The sequence below is a fragment of the Hordeum vulgare genome, chromosome 1H (genome assembly GCF_904849725.1).
Source record: "Hordeum vulgare subsp. vulgare chromosome 1H, MorexV3_pseudomolecules_assembly, whole genome shotgun sequence".
Classification (NCBI taxonomy): Eukaryota; Viridiplantae; Streptophyta; class Magnoliopsida; order Poales; family Poaceae; genus Hordeum; species Hordeum vulgare.
In genome coordinates this window covers 484,226,677-484,247,242 of record NC_058518.1, presented here as the reverse complement: position 1 = coordinate 484,247,242, position 20,566 = coordinate 484,226,677, and positions in this window count along the sequence as shown.

Sequence of the window (20,566 nt, the reverse complement as noted above, 5' to 3'; positions counted from 1 at the left end):
CGAGAATATGTCCTAATCAATATATAACAAACTAGCGACGGAATCATACATGCAAAATACAAACAACTACTTTAAAATACATGGAAAAAGGTTCCTAAAAACATGAGCATTTCATCTACGGAGTTCGAGCAGTCCGGACACACACGAAAATTAATACGGGACAATCCCCTATTAAGACAGCATGCAAAACTAGACATATGGCAAGTCAAATCACTTCAAACACGCGTGCAAGTTGCAAATTGTGAATCTACGCGAAAAACTACACAAGTTTCATATATAAATCGCCTCGATCCGACATACGGTTAAATATCTACGGGCTTTTGAAATATTTAGCATTTCTTGAAATATATTAAATGGCAGATCTCTAATAAAACCCAAACGGGCCGAAACTGATGGCACAACTTAGCTATTATACGCCTGGGGCAAGGGATAGAGGGGTCTCGGGCTCACCTTGGGCCTTGGAGAGGAGGCTGCCTGGTCGGCGAGAAAGAAGGCCGACTGGGCCGACGCGGCTTGCCTGTGCCGAGGGCGGCGCTGGGGCACGCAAGCCTGTTCCACCTTTGCCCCCTTAGTTTTGGCTACCGGTGTTATGTTCCATAATTGAGCGCTCCTAACACGATCAGGGTTGTTATGGGGACCCACTTGATAATTCGTTTTAGTTTAAAGCTCGACTGGCAAGGCCCAACATTGGTTCTACATTTGCCCAACATAATAATTTTGTGAACACTGAAATGCATAGGGAGTTAGCGCTACCCGAGGAGTAATTTTACATAAACAGGGGGGCCAGTGCTGATGGTGTTGGTCCCAAACGGTTTGCGTGCGGGGCCACCGCGAGGAAACTCGAGGTTTGGCACCCGTAGCTAGTTCCATCCGTCGTGTCCTGAAAATGAGATACGCGGCTCCTATCGGGTACGTCGACACGTCGGGCGGCCTTGCTGGATTTGTTTTACCTTTGACGAGATATCTTGTGCATTGGGATTCCGGTGATGCTTTAGGTAATCTCAGAGTTGAGGTTTTCCACTAGGGAATCCGACGAGATCGCGAGCTTCGTGATTGAGGATTTCTATGCGGCTTGTGGTAATTTGTGATGGACTAGTTGGAGCACCCCTGCAGGGTTAAATCTTTCGGAAAGCCGTGCCCACGATTATGTGGCAACGTGAAAACTTTGTTTAACACTGGTTCTAGACAACTTGAAGTTAACTTAAATAAAACTTGTCAACTGTGTGCGTAACCGTGATTGTCTCTTTCGTGAGTTCCTTATCCGATCGAGGACACGATGGGTTTATGTCTAACGTAGGTAGGTGTTCAGGATCATTCATTTGATCATCAGTAGTACACGTCCGTTATGCGTAGATCACCCCCCTCTTAGTTCTTGTACTCGTAAGTTTAGCCACCAATATATGCTTAGCCGCTGCTGCAACCTCACCACTTAACCATACCTCACCCATTACGCTTTGCTAGTCTTGATACCTTTGGAAATGAGATTGCTGAGTCCCCCTGTGGCTCACAGATTACTACAACACCAGTTGTAGGTACAGGTAAAGGTTACTTGACGCGAGCGCGTTGATTGTTCATTTGGAGTTGCTTCTTCTTCTTCTTCTTCATCGATCTAGGATGGGTTCCAGGCCGGCAGCCTGGGATAGCAAGGGTGGATGTCGTTCTTCTTTTCTCGTTTGTTTTCGTCTGTAGTCGGACCCAGCTCTTACTCTTGATGAATATGTAATGTACTGATGTGACTCTGATGTAGCTTGTGGCGAGTGAAAGCCAATTCTATTATATACCTCTTCCTTTCAGTACATGTACTTGTAACAATATCCACTATTGCGACACGACGAGATGCGCTTCTATCCCTGACGAGGCCCTCATGCCAAATTGAGGATAGGGTCGCATCTTGGGCGTGACAAGTTGGTATCAGAGCAGTACCGACCTAGGAGCCCCCTTAATTGATCGAACTTGGCCGAGTCGAGTCTAGTGAAAAACTACTTTGAGTCTAGTTATATATCGGAGAGTAGGATTCTTTTTTCTCCTCTTCCATGCTCTAGTGAGGAATCTTGACGTAATAATTTATTCTACTCCTCTTCTCACTCAAATTTTTATTTAGGATCACGCGGATATTTTTGGAATCTATATGATGCCGATGTGACGGAGTTCTTTCTTGGTGCCTCCTGTCTGACTTGATTTTCTTCCTAGGAGTTGAGCTCCACGGGATTCTCAAGCACATCGTTATTATTCAGATTTCTTAGTATCTCAGAACGAAAGATGTTTGTAATTGCTTCAATACTAGTAGTGGAGAGATAACCCCGATGTCCCCAGTACCGGTGCAGATTGTTCAGGAGTACTGTCATACTTTGTATCGTTGTGATCACGAGGGTCTGTTGTAGATGAAGGTCCGAGATTCTGGTTGTGTGTTGACGGATGTGATACAGGTGACGGGTTAGTATAGGAGTTGTGTGATATTACTCCCTGTATCCGTGTACCAGATTGCATGACCAGATATTTTGGGAATTCATAGGTGGGAATTCAAGTAGTTGCTTATAGGACAATCTTCCAACAAATGCATGATGTTAGGTTGGGGTTCGACATCTAGTGAATTCGTTTGTTCACGGTCGACTTACAGCGGTACATGTTGTGTCTTAAAGAGTCCTTGTAGCTTGCTACGACTCGGGGACGCTTCGTATGTCGGGTGCACTGCCTTTCACTTGATGGCTACTCTAAGGATCGAGCCCGTGTGATCCTGTCCACGAAAATATCGGACGAAATCTTTCTCATGAGTTTGTTCTGGCTAATTGCAAGCCCACCTTTTGTTTTGTTGGAATATGGTAATTCAAGTTGCTTCGATGTCAAGCAGTGACTTCAGATCTTTTCTAAGCAGTGTTCTCATATTCATATGAGAGTGCTAATCCTTTTGTTCAATCAATTGTCTTATCAATTTTGTCAACCGGAGTCGCCATGTTAATTCTTTTCCAACCGGTGTGTTTCTCTCCAAGTGAACTCAATCCTCTCCAATTCTGCAAGATCATTCTCTCTTTATTCCGGAGTTCATCTCATCTGTCCCAAGCTGTCTTTGTTTTTCCCTGCCCTCCCGCCCTTTTCTTCAGTGTTTGGATTTCATCCAAGTGCCTTCTTATTCAGTGATGCTTCCGCTATCTCTTCTTCCTTTTTGTAGTCGGTGATTCATTGTGAACATTCTCAGGAGTCGAGTTCATCATTTCTTCATTTTGTTCCTTTCCGATGAATTTAATTCAGTTGTCCGTGTCATCATATCCTTTTCATCCTTGTACTTCTTTCCTATGTTGGAAATTTTTATCAGACTATCTTCTTGTTGTCATTTCTATCTATTCTATCCGGAGCGTTGAAGTTATCTCAGAATTCTTGTTCTCAATTCTTTAATTATTTCGAGATGCTAACCTCATCTAGTTTCATTTGTACGGTGCAATATCCCTCTTTCTAGCAATCTTTTCAACGGTGATTTCTTTGAGTGGGCCCATAACCCACAGGTTTTCCCAGGATCTTGTCTGGCTCTTGTAATCTTCCGGAGATCTTTAATTATTTTCAATTATGACGTAAGTATGATTTTCATCGGTCATATTCCTTCTTCAAGATCAATTTGAATTAATTCGCATATTTGGCTCAACCTTGCATTCTTCTTTATTCCGGAGTGTCTCAGTAATTCTTGGTGTTGTTCTCGTCATCATTCTCAGCTTGCAGTCTGAAGGAGTGTTTCTCTCGAATCTTGGTTCATTCTCTTGAAGATTCATCATTTCAGTCTGGTGCCATCATCTTAATTGGTCCAATCATGAGTATCCCATTCTTGCTATCCGGTGCATTTATGAGTTTTTTCATTCTCGATCCTCCGAAGGCCATCATTTCAAAAGATTCTTCGTTCTCAGCTTTCAGCTTTCATCCTCAGTTCTTCTCAATGGTTGTCTCTTCATTCGTCTCTCGATTATCCAATGCTTTGTTCAAGTTTTCTTTTAGGTGGATCATGATCTCTTCATTCTCATGTATATCCATTAGTTCTTGGTATTCCCATTCAATTGTGAATTCTCACCGGTGCTCCCGTCAATTATGCGTCATGTGGTGCATACCTATCTTTCTCTTCAAGTTTCTTTCAAGAGTAATAATTTGTATGCTAAATCCGTTGCTTGTCATCAATTAAACTTGACGAAGGATAAGCATAACATAATTCTTATTCTTGTTCATAGTAATCTGAATTCTTCTTTCGGAGCGGCTCATGATATCAATTCATTCTCAAAGTGTTCTTCTAGATTCTTGTGAAGAACGTCAAGTATCCTTTCTCTTGCATTTATATGTGCAATTATTCTTCATTTATCCTTTGAGGTGGTATTATAGCATTCTTGTTAGTGTAGGAGCCTTGAAGAGTTTTCCTTTCAAGAATGAGATAATTAAACCCACCAATCCTATGATCATGAGATATTTTCAACCCATGATTTCTTCATTGAGCTATCTTGGTTTGGATTTCACCTAAAGTTTTTCCTATGGATTGTTGCTATCGTGGTGCTTGTCTTTAATCCAAGTTCTCAATGTATCCTCTTGGTGTAAGAATTGCTCATATCTTGTTTCTCCCAAACAATCCTTGTTTCTGTTAGTGGCTAGTTGTCACTTCATTAGTTTGAAAAGGTTTCCATAAGCCCACTACTATCTTGTTATTTTCGTTGTTGTTTTTCCAACAACTCCGTCCAATTCTTCTTGCAAGGATGCTTGCCAAGTTCATTGGAGTTACTAGTTGTCATTATTTTCTTCGTTCTCTTCTTCCGTATGAGCTAGTTCATATTCTCTTGTTCCGGAGGCATTGTGATGTTGCTCTTTTGGGTCTATTTTGTTGTTCTATCAAGACATGGTGTTCCCTTGCTCTATTTAGTTGTTTGTTATGAATATTGTCTATTTCTTCTACCTTTTCGGGAAAAAATCCCATTTTCCTACCGAAGTGCTCCGAAATTTTCCGTGAATTCTTGCTTCTTCCCATATCATTCCTCATCTCTTTGCAACCTTCAAGGATCGTTGGTTTCACTCGTTTGTCAAAGAAGCGACTAAGTTTTACCTCTTGCTTTCTCATCCTCTCCCCCTTTCATTCTTGGATCTCGGGGCGAGATCCTCTTGTAGTGTAGGAGAGTTGTGACAGCCCGATGTCGACGTTCCAGAAGATTCCCCCTTCTTTCTGTTTTTGTCGTGTGTCTCTTTTCTTTTGTCACATCATCATCGCATCATGCACATCATCAGCATTGCATCGGCACCCCGTTGCCGCCAGTTTTCAAAACTTGCAGCCATTGTTAGTTCCCGGTTCTCGTCGTTGTTCGTTCTAAGCCCGACCACACACGCACGCGCCCGCGGCATCGTCAAAACCCTGTTTTAAAATTGTGTTGAAAACTTTCTCTGATCAAGGTGAAACTTGGCATGCGGTCGTGATTAGTTATAGCTAGACCGCCTGTCGAATTTCGTCGCGATCAGAGTCCATCTGGTACCCGAACGGTCAACCGTAGCGGCACCGTATTCGGTCTACCGTCGGACGTCTGTCGGTGTTTTAAAATTCGTTGCCGCGTCGCCCGTTCTCCCTCTCATCTCCGGATATCCACTCTACACGGCCTCGTAACCATTCCCGCGTTCGGAATCGTCCGAATCCGACCGCACGGTTGGATCCGGAACAAAATTCCGGCTAACCTAGCCCCCCATTTGTCTATATATAGACCCCCCCTCTTAATTTAGACAGCCTCTCTCCATCTCTCCTCGAAATCCACACCAAACCCCAGCCCCCCACTCTCTCTCTCTCCTCTGCAAGCCACCGCGGGCCCGTCGAGCCCATCCGAGGCCCGCCCGGGCCCGAGCCGCCGCCGCCCCGTTCTGCCCGGATCGCCCCGCCGCCGCTGGCTCCTCCCTGCTCCGGAGCCCAACAGCTCTCGTGCCGTGTACCTCGCCACCAGTCGCCGCAGCACCAGCCGGCCGGAGTGGCTCGCCGGAAGCCACCGGAACGTGCGCCCACATTTCTCCGTTCCCCATGCCTAGTTCTTCTCTGATCTCCCTCTCTTTGCTCTGGATAGGATCCGCCATGGCTGCCGAAGCTCCTGCGTCACCGTATCTGAGAACCATGGGTATGCATCTCCCGTTTCTTGCCGCCCCATGCCGTTCCGGCCACCGCGGGTTCCCTCCCCGCCCGGCTGCACCTTGCTGCAGTGCCGCCATGGCCTCGCGGCCTCGCTCCCAGGAGGCGACGGGAGGGAGACGAGGGGAACCCCTCCCTGGTGTTGACCGCACACCTGGGCCTCGCTCGCCCAGCACCCAGGCCGGCCGATCCGCCCCGAGGCCCACCTCCGCCTCGGCCCAAGTCGGCCACCTCCCCTCTGCTGCGGCCTCCCAACCGGCCCGAAGGCCCTCTGGTGAGACCCCCTCCCCCAAGACTATTTCCCGCCTAGGCGTGCATTAGCTATCTTGCGCCCTCGTATTAGGCTCGGTAGATATTTTTTCTTTTTAGGGATTTTCGGAATTAATAAATTCCAATAATAGACAATAATAAAACGTCCGTAACCTTTAAACCGTTTGTCGGATCGCGATGAATTAGATATGTATTTGGTGTATTTTTGCGCGTAGAATCCGATTATAAAACTTGCATATTTGTTTGATGTGGTTTGTCATGCCAAATGCCTAGTTTAACGTGCTGTTCCAATAGGATAGACGTCCGCATTTATTTTTCGTGCAAGACCGGGTTGCTCGTATGCCGTAGTACAAATGTCCATGTTTTAGGAACCACTTTTCCATGTATTTTAGAGTAGCCATTGGTATTTTTGCGCATAGGGATTTGCCGCTAGTTTATTTTCCGTGCTTAGGACATTATCTCGCATTTAAGTGTCGCGATATTTCTGTGTTGCAACCCCACTTGTTTTATATATTTTCGGGGTAGAAAAATACATGGGATTTTTTTGTGCAATTAGTTTTAGCTTTTGAGTAAGTTAGTCCGCGCGATATTTTGCCGTGTTGCCCTCTTGTATATTTTGTAGGATTTATTCCGTGTTCTGGTTGATTGAGTTGTCAACTAGGGAGTTGTTCTTTGATGTTTAGTCTAGCCCCTAGTATTTTTAGTTGCAATAGAAATGCATGTTTAGGTGTGGTTTGCTTGCTCTCAAGTTGCTAGAAATAGTGCTGATTTGGAGGAGCTGAAATATTTCTAAGTCTGAAATCTGTTATATTTTGTTGTTGTCTTGTCTTGCTTCTATCTTGTGATCTGTAGCTATTTTGAGGTTGGTGCAATGGAGTTAGTTGTAGCCCTTGTGTTTCTCTAGTTTGCTATGAATTTTCATGCCATTTGGAGTCCTGTAGCTATAGGTTTTGCTGCTGTCAATATGGCTTCAGATCGAAAACTGCACTTTCATGAAGTGTAATTTTCACTAAGTGTGAAATGGTGTGTGAGATGCCATTTTGTGTCTTCTTTTCCTAATGTTCCTTGCTGCCATGCTAGTTGTTGTTAGTTGTTTGTTGTAGTGCTTCTTGCCCTCTATCGTGCCATGCTTTGCTTGAGCATATCGGAGTTGAGTATCCTGTAGTTGTGGGGTGTAGAGAATGCTATGTAGCTGATTTTGGCAAATTGTAGTGATTTCTTGTTTTGCTCGTAGTTGTTGAACCGTAGCTCCGATTTGATCGTGTCCTATATGAAACTTTCTTAGAATCTCATGTAGTTTCATTTTCTCTTGCTGGTTGAATGTTAGTGCTCGTGACCGTCATTGCACACATATTGCATTCATGCCTTCATATCTTGCGGTGTCCGTATCTTTTGATCCGTAGCTCCATTGGAGAAGTTCTCTATGTGTAAATTGCTTGTAACGACGCGTAGAATCACGTGAACCTATTTGTTTTGCGGTTTAACAACTAATTAAATTTGTTAGTTCAGATCTGGACAGAATTGTAAATTAACATGTGAGGTCGTCTCGGAGGTGTTATATGTCATTTCCGACCTCATTTAAAATGACTAGATAGGTAGATTAATTGCGCTTCACCTCTTGCATGTTTAATCACATTTAATATTGCCGTGTATCTAATCGGGATAGAACTAAATAATTAACGTGGAGTTTCGTTAATATGCAACTCATTGCATATTGAACTTCACTTAATGTGTAGTGTTTGAGTGTTGTGAATTGTCATGTCGTGTCTTGCATGTGTTCAGCTGCTCATGCATCATATGTGTTGTGCATCGTGTGGTGAATTCCGTGTGTTGATTTGTGTTTCCAGTTTGCTTCGTCTCGATAGAGTTCCGCAACGTGCCGGATTGTGAGGACCCGTTCGACTACATCGGTTCGTCTGCTTCATGGAGTCATTCTTCTTCCAAGCGGGATCTCAGGCAAGATGACCATTTCCCCAGACACCATTACTATCATTGCCATGCTAGTTTTATCGCTTCTATCGATTATGTCTCGTTGCCTACCACATGTTAAATATCAGCCTCTCAACAATGCCATGAAACCTTCAATTGTTCAACCTAGCAAACCACTGATTGGCTATGTTACTGCTTGATTAACCATGTTGTTAGCGTTGCTAGTTGCAGGTGCAGTTGCTTCCATGTGAAGACATGGGTCCCTTGTCATATCACCATATTAAATACTATTTAATTTAATGCACCTATATACTTGGTAAAAGGTGGAAGGCTCGGCCTTTCTAGCCTGGTGTTTTGTTCCACCTTTGCCCCCTTAGTTTCAGCTACCGGTGTTACGTTCCATAATTGAGTGCTCCTAACACGATCGGGGTTGTTATGGGGACCCCCTTGATAATTCGTTTTAGTTTAAAGCTCGACTGGCAAGGCCCAACATTGGTTCTACATTTTCCCAACATAATAATTTTTTTAACACTGAAATGCATAGGGAGTTAGCGCTACCCGAGGAGTAATTTTACATAAATAGGGGGGCCAGTGCTGATGGTGTTGGTCCCAAACGGTCTGCCTGTGGGGCCACCGCGAGGAAACTCGAGGTTTGGCACCCGTAGCTAGTTCCATCCGTCGTGTCCTGAGAACGAGATACGCGGCTCCTATCGGGTACGTCGACACGTCGGGCGGCCTTGCTGGATTAGTTTTACCTTTGACGAGATATCTTGTGCATCGGGATTCCGGTGAAGCTTTGGGTAATCTCAGAGTTGAGGTTTTCCACTAGGGAATCCGACGAGATCGCGAGCTTCGTGATTGAGGATTTCTATGCGGCTTGTGGTAATTTGTGAGGGACTAGTTGAGGCACCCTTGCAGGGTTAAATCTTTCGGAAAGCTGTGCCCGTGGTTATGTGGCAACGTGGAAACTTTGTTTAACACTGGTTCTAGACAACTTGAAGTTAACTTAAATAAAACTTGCCAACTGTGTGCGTAACCGTGACTGTCTCTTTCCTGAGTTCCTTCTCCGATCGAGGACACGATGGGGTTATGTCTAACGTAGGTAGGTGTTCAGGATCATTCATTTGATCATCAGTAGTACACGTCCTTTATGCGTAGATCACCCCCCTCTTAGTTCTTGTACTCGTAAGTTTAGCCACCAATATATGCTTAGCCGCTGCTGCAACCTCACCACTTAACCATACCTCACCCATTACGCTTTGCTAGTCTTGATACCTTTGGAAATGAGATTGCTGAGTCCCCCTGTGGCTCACAGATTACTACAACACTAGTTGCAGGTACAGGTAAAGGTTACTTGACGCGAGCGCGTTGATTGTTCATTTGGAGTTGCTTCTTCTTCTTATTCATCATCGATCTAGGATGGGTTCCAGGCCGGCAACCTGGGATAGCAAGGGTGGACGTTGTTCTTCTTTTCTCGTTAGTTTTCGTCCATAGTCGGACCCTGCTCTTACTCTTGATAAATATTGAATGTACTGATGTGACTCTGATGGAGCTTGTGGCGAGTGTAAGCCAATTCTATTATATACCTCTTCCTTTCAGTACATGTACTTGTAACGATATCCATTCTTGCGACACGACGAGATGCGCTTCTATCCCTGACGAGGCCCTCGTGCCTAATTGAGGATAGGGTCACATCTTGGGCGTGACACATACCCTGCAAAAACAAGTTCGACGTCCTCTAATTTGTTGTTGCATGTTTTAGGTGGTTGTTATGGGTATCTACTATGATCGCATCCTACTTACACAAATACCACAACGGTGATGTGCAAATTTCTATTTAACCTCTCTCCAAGGACCGCCTCGGTCGAATCCAATTCAACTAAAGTTGAAGAAACAGACACCCGCCAGTCATCTTTATGCAACAAGTTGCATGTTAGTCGATGAAACCGGTCTCTCGTAAGCGTACGAGTAAGGTTGGTCCGGTCCGCATCAATCCAACAATACCGCCAAATCGAGAAAATACTAAGGAGGGCAGCACATCAAACATCAATGCCCACAAAAACTTTTGTTTTCTACTCGAGATTACATCTACGCATGAACCTAGCTCATGATGCCACTGTTGGGGAACGTTGCATGGGAAACAAAAAATTTCCTACGCACACGAAGACCTATCATGGTGATGTTCATCTACGAGACAAGATTAGATCTATGTACCCTTGTAGATCGCTAAGCGGGAAGCATTAAGAAACGCGGTTGATGTAGTGGTACAGCTTCGTGATTCAAATCACCGTCGTCCCACGATCCGTTCCGATCTAGTGCCGAACGGACGGCACCTCCGCGTTCAGCACACGTACAGCTCGATGACGATCTCGGCCTTCTTGATCCAGCAAGAGAGACGGAGAAGTAGATGAGTTCTCTGGCGGTGTGACGGCGCTCCGGTGTTGGTGATGATCTATTCCTGCAAGGCTCCGCCCGAGCTCCGCAGAAATCTAATCTAGAGGAAGAACTACGAGGTGTAGGTTTGAGTTGCACGTGGCAAATGTTGTTGTCTCAAACAGCCCTAAACCTCAAGTATATATAGTAGAAGCCAAGGGGTGGGGCAAGCCCTTAGGGCGCTGGCCAAAGAGGCCCTCCTTGGGTCGGCCGAAGTGGGAGGGAGGAGTCCTCCTCCAATCCCACTTGGATTAGGACTCCTTCTTATTTTCCCACCACTTTTGGACTTTCCACTTTTTCCTCATGGGGTTTCCTTGGATGAATTTGTCAGCCCATTATACCATATTGTACATCCAATAAACCCACGTGGACCCCTTGGGGCATGGTGGGTGCACCCAGTGGGCCCCCGGAACCCATTCGTCACTCCCGGTACACTGTCGGCAATGCTCGAAAACTTTCCGGAATCCAAACACCAACTTCCTATATATCAATCTTCGTTTCCGGACCATTCTGGAAACCCTCGTGACGTCCGTGATCTTATCCGGGACTCCTAACAACCTTCGGTCACCAACACATATAACTCAACTATACTAAAACACCATCGAACCTTAAGTGGGCAGACCCTGCGGGTTCGAGAACTATGTAGACATGTCCCGAGACACTCCTCGGTCAATATCCAATAGCGGGACCTGGATGTCCATATTGGATCCTACATATTCTACGAAGATCTTATCGGTTGAACCTCTCTGCCAAGGATTCATATAATCATGTATATTATTCCCTTTGTCCTTCGGTATGTTACTTGCCCGAGATTCGATCATCGGTATCTCTATACCTAGTTCAATCTCGTTACCGGCAAGTCTCTTTACTCGTTCCGTAATACAAGATCTCGTAAGTAACTCTTTAGTCACATTGCTTGCAAGGCTTATTGTGATGTTGTATTACCGAGTTGGCCCCGAGATACCTCTCTGTCACACGGAGTGACAAATCCCAATCTTGATCCATGCCAACCCAACAGACACCTTTGGAGATACCTGTAGAGCATCTTTATGGTCACCTAGTTACGTTGCGACGTTTGATAACCCACAAGGTATTCCTCCGGTGTCTGTCACACCATTCTCCCAATGATGTGGTCCCGTTATAAAGTGACAACACTTGCCTATGGCCAGGAAACCTTGACCATCTTTGATCAACGAACTAGTCAACTAGAGGCTCACTAGGGATAGTGTGTTATCTATGTATCCACACATGTATTTGAGTTTCCAATCAATACAATTCTAGCATGGATAATAAAAGATTATTATGAACAAGGAAATATAGTAATAACTAATTTATTATTGCCTTTAGGGCATATTTCCAACACCGCAGAAGGGTAGAAGTGGAGGAAAATGAGAGAGAGTGGTCGTAATTTGCAGATGACCCAAGGAACTGTTGGTTTGGTTTAAGTGCAGATGGCATTAATCCTTTTGGGGAGCAGAGCAGTAATCATAACACCTGGCCCGTGACTCTATGTATCTATAACCTTCCTCCTTGGTTGTGCATGAAGCGGAAGGTCATTATGATGCCAGTGCTCATCCAAGACCCCAAGCAACTCGGCGACGACATTGATGTGTACCTGAGGCCATTAGTTGAAGAACTTTTACAGTTGTGGGATATCAAAGGTGTACGTGTGTGGGATGAGCACAAACATGTCACAACCCTAGATTATAGCTAGTAGTTAGTTGCATGAGTAAGCATTCATGAATGCATTCAAATCAATTTAATTCAAATTTGGATGATCTACAAATGGGGATGACCAAACCCTAACACCAAACAACATCCAAATAGGTTCAACAAGAGAAACATCCTAGCTACTCCATATTCAAAACAAAACCCTAGCAACTCTATATGCAAAACAATTCAAAAGTGGTGACAAATCAATGAACCAAAATGGTTTTCATAAAAGTCCATCATTTTTGATAAATGTTGGAAAGAAAATATCAGGGGTGATATATATTTTCAAAACACTTTTGGCATTTTATTTTAAACTCAAAAGCCAATGAAATCAATTAATTAATTGATTTAAAATACTTCCTAGTTTTATAAAATGTTGAAAACTTCACATGGGGTTGGAAATATTCCAAATAACACCCGAGAGTTGTTTAGCTATTTTCTTTGAATTAGTTGAAGACAAAACAAATAAAACAAATGTTAGAAATAACAAAACATAATAGAATAAAGAGAAGAAAATAGAAAACCTTACCTGTCGCCTGGCCTAGCCCACCAGGGGCACAGGCGTCTTCTTCCTCCTGCCAGAAGGCACAGGAGAAGCTCGCCACGGCGCTCGGCTATGGAGCACCACGCCTCCTGCCTACCTGGCCTCCCCGCCGACTTGGTGAGTGGGATAGGCTCAGAAGAGCCGTCCCCATCGAGCCAGCCTCCCCATTCCCTCCCTTGCTCTCCTCCTCGCCTCTGCTCGCCACGACCGAGCCGCCATGACCAAGCCGCCGTTCGTTGTAGCCATAGCCTGCGGCCTCCCCTCGACGCCCTGCTCCTCCTCGTCAACGGAATCAAGCCCGGAGGCCCCTTGTCGTCGCCATCGTCGCCATCTTCCCCATCTCCGACCGTCGGTCGCCGCCGTCGATCTGCTGCAACCGAGGCTCTCCGACCTCCCCGATGCCAAAAATGGGATCGCAGTGAGCCACTGCTTCTTTCCCCTCTCTTTCCCCTCGCTCTCCCGCAAAGTAGCCCCGTTCCCCACCATGGCCGAGAGCTTCTCGTCGTCGGCCATGTCGTCGCCGTCGCTGTGGTGCCTCTCTCGCGTGTTCGATCTCGGGAACGAGATCCTGGAGCTTCCGGGAACCTTCGGATCCCTTCAACCGGACTCCCTATGCCCCGCAACCCCATGCCCGACGAAGCCCGAGTCGCAACCACCGCAGACCTCGTCGCCGGCGTGGATTCCGGTGACCACTTGGTCCAGCTCCTTCCCCTTTGGATGTGGCGCTTCGCTAGCTAACCGTAGAACTAATCCACGCCCAAAACCGATGCCTGTAACGCGAGTTTGATCAACTCCGGCAAGAACTCGCCACTGTTTTGGTCGTCGCCGGCGAAATTCCGGCGAGGTCTGACGTGGTCAGCCTAATTAACCCACTAACACCGCCCCCCCTAGCCGTTGACAGTGGGCCCCAGGGTGGGTCAAACCCCAGTTAAGGGCTGGTCAACTCGGGGATTAGCCCCTGGTCACTGACTAGTGGACCCCACTGGTCAGGTTTGACCTGGCCCAACCCCTGTTGACCAGAGACGTCACTGTGACGCAATAAAGGATTTCCTAATATAAAAGAAATTCCAGAATAATAGCAAAACTTGTAAAAATCATAGAAATTAAAATATAACTCGGATGGAAATAATTTATATATGAAAAAGGATCAGAAAAATCCAAAGAATGTGATTATGGCATTTTCATGCATGTTTGAAAAGGTTAACATCACCAAATAGGCAAAATGGTGAATATGATAAATTTCATATTTAGTTTGGACATGGAAATTGATACTTATTTGAATTCCACTTCAATTGTTATGACCAAACATTGGTCAATGCAAATCAGTACCTCAAAATACTAACTCCATGCATGTTGGAACAATTTGTTATGAGCATCAGGTCGAATCAATTATAAGGGTACTTGGAAAAATAACCGGCTTGAAGTGATGTTTGAATCCTAATTCAAACCAACTTCAACTTAAGAAATGATAGCCACATTAGCCCTACCACCTTTCATTTCATGCCTTGAGCATGCATCATAGTGTTGCATTTCCGTGAAGTAATTGTTGTTCTTTCCTGTTTGCCGGTGTTGTTCCCTCTCGGTAAACGATGTTCCCGACGATGTGATCGTTGACATTAATGAAGACTCATTGCTATCTTCAGACGTGTCAGGCAAGCAAACCCCCTTGAGCATATTGAAATAAACCCACTCTCTCGCTCCTGCTCTCTTTTACTACATTAGGACAAACACGATTCAACTGTACATGTTATCGGTAGTTGAACCCATTCCTCTGCATGACCTGATTTTGTCACAGTAAATAGTTGAAACCACTTAGCATGAGTAGCAACTGCTTGAGCCTTGCTGTGCTTACTCATCCTTGCTTGTTTACAATGCCTGCTATGCTTAGAGACGTGTCGGGTCTGACCCATCTGGATGATGAATCAGAATGGTTGTGTTCATGTCCTACAGTGTGAGAGTAAAAGTGTGAATCCAATTTAGTAAAGGTAGCGATGAGAGGCCATGCAGTAGTACATGGTGGGTTGTCTCATTGGGACCGTCCTTAAGAACTGAGTTTTGTGTATGTTATCCAAGACAAGATACTACCATGCATTGGGCCCTGGAATATGACCCCGCTCGGCTTATTAATTGCCTAGATCCCTGTCCAGGAGTTGCAATTAGTTTTTGGTGTTTGTAGGAAAAGTGTTGGCGGTCGTGTTTAGCTCTGCCCGACGGGGTAGGCTTCTCTGCGGTAGATACATAGTGGCACGGTGTACCAAGTGGCACCCGGATGGTGGGCTTGGGAACCCTGCGCACATCGCTTGGGGCCGTTGAGGAAACCTCGGCCGGACTTCCTTGCGGGTTCAGTCTCAAATAGGCGATAAACCTGGACTAGGGTCATGTGTGGTTAACGGTCGTGGGCGACACCCACGCCAGTGCTTCCGCTTGAAGGTTGCCGAGATGCATGACGTGCTTATGGTGCTAAGTGGTGGGAGCATGTGTGAAGAAGTATACCCCTGCAGGGTGAATCAATCTGTTCGAATAGCCGCGTCCTCGGATATGGACTACTTGGAAACATTACGTGGTACATAGACAAGTTAAATGGATACTCTAAAACATGCAAGATAAGTGTGAGTGCTACGGAATGCCTTCTCGTAGGGAGACGAGAGTGGATCCATAGTGGTGTATTGCATTGGTGAATATGTGGACTCGTGTGCGCTATCCCACCTCAAGGAAAGAACTTGTAGTCGTAGTATAGATTAGCCAAGAGTCAAAGCTGGCTTGCTGCAATCAAACCACACAATCCTTTCATTGAAACATGATGCATATGTAGATAGTTCTGATGTAAGTCTTGTTGAGTACCTTTGTACTCACGGTTGCTTTATTTATGTTTTGCAGAGAAGATTTAGTCTCATTAAAGGTTTCTACGCGATGTGTTCGATGTTGACCGAAATAGCTTGGGAATCCCAGACAGAGGTCTGGCTCCTTTGGTAGGGTCGTAGTAGCTTTCAGGCTCTTCTAGCCACTTTTAGTAGATGTCTGTACCCATACATGATTTGCTTCCGCTTGTTGTTTGTATGACTTGAGTGTCGGGTCACCGTACCCCTGTTTGTAATAACACACTATGTTGATTCTTATGAGTCCTTAATAAAAGCTTGAGTCATAGAGCTGTGTTGTGATGCCATGTTGTATCTACACATATCGTGCATATTGTGTGTATGTTATGAAATGCATTATATGTGTCGGATTCGACACCTAGTTGTGTGCCTTCAGTAGTACTCTTTACAGGGAAATGCCTCTTTGTGCTCCTATCGAGCCTTGGTAGCTTGCTACTACTCTAGACACATTGATTGACCGGCATGTATCCTTCTTTGTTGTTGTGTCTGTCCCCTCGGGGAAATGTCGCGCGGTGTAATGGAGTCCTTGTAGCTTGCTACGACTCGTCTACACACGCTGTTGATCGACACCTGCCTTGTTGGGTTATGTATGCCTGTCCCTGTACGGATGTACCGCTTGGGTTTATAGCTAGTCATGTCGACCCGGGTTCTTTGTCGTTTGAACGCTAGCAACATGTTCATATACGTGAGCCAAAAGACGCAAACGGTCCCGGCCAAGGTAAGGTGGCAGCCGTGGAGTTTACCGTGCGTGAGGCCGCCAAGTGATGTGATGTGTTACAGGGTGGGTTCTTATGACTTAGGATTGGGGTCCCGACAAAACAGAAGGAATTTGACCTACGAGCATTGTTGTTTGTAACCATTAATGATTGACCTGCTCTTAGTAACCTTTCAGGACAGATAAACAAGAGATACCACGCATGCATGCACTATTAGGATGATATCGAAAGTATATAGTTGGATAAATGTAAGAAAAATGTGTAACTGGGACATTGCTATTGCGACAACAGACCTTTCGTGACAACTGCGCCAGGAATCCTGCTGCTACGGGCTACGCCTATAGGGACTTCCTTGACAAATATGCAAAGGATTTCCCCGCGGCCTTGGGGCCTTGCGTTGGTGTTCCCTTGAAGAGGAAAGGGTGATGTCGCACAGCGGCGGTAAGTATTTCCCTCAGTTTTGAGAACCAAGGTATCGATCCAGTGGGAGGATCGCGTCAAGTCAAAAGTACCTGCACAAACACAAAGAGCTTGCACCCAACGCTATGAAGGGGTTTTCAATCCCTTATAGGTTGTTTGCAAAGTGAGAACTGAAAGCAAAAAGTAAACAAAGCAAAGTGAAAGTGAAAGTGGAGACGATAGTTGTGAATAGACCCGGGGGTCGTAGTGTTCACTAGTGGCTTCTCTCATGAAAGCAAGTAGACGTTGGGTGAACGAATTATTGTCGAGCAATTGATAGAACCGCGCAAAGTCGTGACGTTATCTATGGCAATGATTACATCTATAGGCATCACGTCCAAAACAAGTAGACCGATACTTTCTGCATCTACTACTATTACTCCACACGTCGACCGCTATCCAACATGCATCTAGTGTATTAAGTCCAAAGGAACAGAGTAACGCCTTAAGCAAGATGACATGATGTAGATGAACAATCTCAAATCTATGATGAAAGCCCATCTTGTTACCCTTGATGGCAACAACACGGTATGAACCCAAAACCAAGAACTTCTCCCATTGCAAAAATCATAGATCTAGTTGGCCAAACAAAACCCAAGACTCGGAGAGACTTACAAGGATATCAAATCATGCATATAAGAAATCAGCAAAGACTCAAATATAATTCATAGATAATCTGATCACAAATCCACAATTCATCGGATCTCCACAAACACACCGCCAAAGAGGATTACGTTGGATAGATCTCCATGAAGATCATGGAGAACTTTGTATTGAAGATCCAAAAGAGAGAAGAAGCCATCTAGCTACTAACTACGGACCCGTAGGTCTGAAGTGGACTACTGCTACTGCAACAAAAGACCTTCCAACGGCGCCAGAAATAGGCACGTCGACGGGAGAATACTTGGCTTGATCTTTCTGCTGCGGCTACGCCTTAAGGGACTTCCTAGGCAAGTGTGCAAAGGATTTCCCCCGTGGCCTTGGAACCTTGCGTTGGTGTTCCCTCGAAGCGGAAAGGGTGATGTAGCGTAGCGGTGGTAAGTATTTCCCTTAGTTTGAGAACCAAGGTATCAATCCAGTGGAGGAGTATCTCAAGATCCTGCACAAACCCGAAAACTAGCTCCCAACGCTACGAAGGGGTTGTCAATCCCTTATAGATTGTTTGCCAAGTGAGAACTGAAAGCAACAAAGTAACAAAGTAAAGTAAAAGCGGAGATGTAAACGATGGATGTGAATAGACCCGGGGGCCGTAGTGTTTACTAGTGGCTATTCTCATGAAAGCGAGTAGACGGTGGGTGAACAAATTACTGCCGAGCAATTGATAGAACCGCGCAAAGTCGTGATGATATCTATGCAATGATTATTTCTATAGGCATTACATCCAAAACAAGTAGACCAATAATGTCTGCATCTACTACTATTACTCCACACGTCGACCGCTATCCAGCATGCATCTAGTGTATTAAGTCCATAAGAACAGATACCGCCTTAAGCAAGATGACATGATGTAGAGGGATAATCTCAAACCAATGATAAAAACCCCATCTTTTTACCCTTGATGGCAACTACTTGATGTGTGCCTTGCTGCCCCTACTATCACTGGGAAAGGTCACCACATGGCAGAACCCAAAACCAAGCACTTCTCCCATTGCAAGAATCATAGATCTAGTTGGCCAAACAAAACCCAAGACTCGGAGAGACTTACAAGGATATCAAATCATGCATATAAGAAATCAGCAAAGACTCAAATATATATCATAGATAATCTGATCACAAATCCACAATTCATCGGATCTCGACAAACACACCGCCAAAGAAGATTACATCGGATAGATCTCCATCAAGATCATGGAGAACTTTGCATTGAAGATCCAAGAGAGAGAAGAAGCCATCTAGCTACTAACTACGGACCCGTAGGTCTGAAGTGAACTACTGACGAGTCAATGGAGGGGCGATGATGATGATGAAGAAGCCGTCCAACTCCAAAGTCCCCTCCGGCAGGGTGCCGGGAAGGGTCTCCGGATGAGATCTCGCGGAAACGGAAGCTTGCGGTGGCGGAAAAGTATTTTCGAGGCTCCCTTGATTTTTTGCGGAATATTTGGGAATTTATAGGCCAAAGATCTAGGTCAGGGGGCGGCCAGGGAGGCCACAAGCCTGCCCACCGCCGCCTCCCCCCTGGTGGCGGGGTGGGGGCTTGTGGGCTCCCTGGAGCCCACCTGGCTTGGCCCAAAGGCCCCCTGATCTTCTTCCATTCGGGAAAAAATCATTTCAGGATTTTTCTTCCGTTTGGACTCCGTTCCAAAATCAGATCCGAAAAGAGTCAAAAACACGGAAAAAACAGGAACTGGCACTTGGCAATGAATTAATAAGTTAGTCCGAATAAAGATATAAAAGGTACATAAAACAACCAAAGAAGACAAGATAACAGCGTGAAACCATCAAAATTTATAGATACATTTGAGACGTATCAAGCATCCCCAAGCTTAACTCCTGCTCGTCCTCGAGTAGGGAAGTGATAAGAATGAATTTTTGATGCTTTCTGCTACCTAGCATAGGTGTCCTTTGTAATTCCTCTTATGTGACGTGAATGTTCAGATCCATTAGAATCAAAACAATAGTTTTCTATTGACGTGGAAACAATAATAATTCAAGCAAACTAGCAAAGTAATCATGAACTTTCAAAATAACAAGGCCAAAAGAAAGTTATCCCTACAAAAGCATATAGTCTGACTATGCTCTATCATCATTGCACAACGAATTTAAATCATGCACAACCCCGGTATTGTCCAAGTAATTGTTTCACACCTTTACTTTCTCAAACCTTTTCAACTCTCACGCAATACATGAGCGTGAGCCATGGTTCTAGCACTATAGATGGTGTGGAATGTAGTGGATGTTGCAAGACAAAAAGGAGAAGATAGTCACATTAACTAGGCATATCAATGAGCTGTGGAGATGCTCATCAATAGATATCAATGTGAATGAGTAGGGATTGCCATACAATTGATGCACTAGAGCTATGAGTATGTGAAAGCTCTTAAAGAAAACTAGTGGGTGTGCATCCAACTTGCTTGCTCACGAAGACCTAAGGCAATTTTGAGGAAGCCTATCATAGGAATATACAAGCCAAGTTATATAATGAAAATTTCCCACTAGCTATATGGTGGTGACAAAACGAGAGACTCTCAATCATGAAGATCATGGTGCTTAATATGCACAAGTGTGGAAAAAGTGGTAGCATTGTCCCTTCTCTCTTTTTCTCTCATTTTTTTATTTTGGTGGGCTCTTTGGCCTCTTTTTTTTTGTGGGCTTCTTTGGCCTCTTTTATTTCCTCACATGGGACAATGCTCCATTAATGATGATCATCACACTTTCAACTCAAAACTTAGAGTAATGATGACTCTATATGGAATGCCTTCGGTAGTGTACCGTGGCAATGATCTAGCATGGCATAGACATCAATGGAAACATCATGCTGGCTATCTTACGATCATGCAATGGCAATGTA